We start from the raw sequence: 1,743 nt of genomic DNA on the forward strand, positions 1-1,743 counted from the left end.
ACAGGAAATGTTGCTGCGAGTGACTTACTGTAGTATTTTGTACAAAGGTTCATCACAAAGGCCAGTGTTCTAACTTCAGTTACGTCATAGTTACGTCAGTCACAGGTAAATGTGACCCTGCAGTTTGAAGACAAATCGCCAGAGGCCACTGCTACACTGTCCATCGGCCAGGTTTCGTCCTGACGTTTCCCCGACGTCAGGACGTTTTGCAGTCGAGGGAACGACTATTTCATATTCTAACACTAATTAATTCTAACAATAGCGATAATTATAACAACAGAATTTCAGCTAAAAACATGGGACGGCAAACCATAACAGGAAACCGCAATTTCGGCGGCGTTTTCGGGAATGTTGCTACGAATTGTATGGCTGAGTCAACTGATACAGGCTATCACTTCATTTTAGATGATATCTCACGGCCAAGCCTGCACAAGGCAATCAGCCCCCTTTGAGTGCCCCTGTTCCTGGTGCTGACCTTGGTTCTGATCAAGAGGCCTGGAGCAGAGAAGTGTGATAAATCGCTAGAGGTCGCTGCTGCATGGTCTAGCATAGTTGACCTCCAGTGGAGTGATTCATATGCAAATCGTATTTTCTACCACTGTACTGTTGTAATTCGCTGTGCAATTCGTCTGCGTGATTATATCTGTCTTCACTCCAATTTATGGTTGTCCCTTATGCTTGTCTGCTCTGTTAACTCGGTGTACGGAGGGTGGATGGTCTTCAAATCCCGCTAAATACTCCACAACGCGACCAATTCTACCGTGTCTTTCACCAAACACAACCGGGCCGCCATGTTTGTTTACATGTTCGGTGATGTTGAATAGTAAAACTAGCGTGTCTTTCGTAGCAACATTCCCGAAAACGCCGCCGAAATTGTGGTTTCCTGTTATGGTTTACAGTCCCATGTTTTTAGTTGAAATTTTGTTGTTATGATTATCGCTATTGTTAGAATTAATTAGTGTTAGAGTATGAAATAGTCGTTCCTTTCACTGCAAAACCTGACGTCGATGAAACGTCAGGACGAAACCTCGCCGATGGACAGTGTAGCAGTGGCCTCTGGCGATTTGTCTCCAAACTGCAGGGTCACATTTACCTGTGGCTGACGTAACTATGACGTAACGGTAGTAGTACACAACTTACCATACAACCACAAGTATCAAAGCGCAAATCTACGCCGACTGAACACGCACCATAATTCAACTTTACAGTCTCAAAACAGACGTATTCCTCTAACATTTACCACAGGTTCCATCTCGATGCCATGCACAGAACAATGTCTGCACCTTTCTCTAGTATTGTGCAGCACTACTTTGTACCCGTACGGGGTTCGTCCATGAATACTGTGTTGTGCGGTCAGAACATGTCTTAAGGGTACCATTTAAGATCATTTAAGTCTCACGAACATGCAAATGTATGATTTTTATGCAGATCACGCCGTGTGGCGCTACACATGTCCATAAAACGTGACTCAAATGCTAAGTTATATATTGTGTAGTTTCTTCCGGATCTTAAGAAGCCAACACGACCAATACCGTGTCGCGCACGAAACACAACCGGGCCGCCGTGTTTGTTGACATGTTGAATAGTAAAAGTAGCGCGTCTCTTCCGTAGCAACATTCCCGAAAACGCAGCCGAAATTGCGGTTTCCTTTTATGGTTTGCCGTCCCATGTTTTTAGCTGAAATTTTGTTGTTATGATTATCGCTATTGTTAGAATTAATTAGTGTTAGAGTATGAAATAGTC

The sequence above is a fragment of the Branchiostoma belcheri genome, unplaced genomic scaffold, assembly GCF_001625305.1.
Source record: "Branchiostoma belcheri isolate BF01 breed outbred unplaced genomic scaffold, Haploidv18h27 scaffold35, whole genome shotgun sequence".
In the NCBI taxonomy this organism is placed as follows: domain Eukaryota; kingdom Metazoa; phylum Chordata; class Leptocardii; order Amphioxiformes; family Branchiostomatidae; genus Branchiostoma; species Branchiostoma belcheri.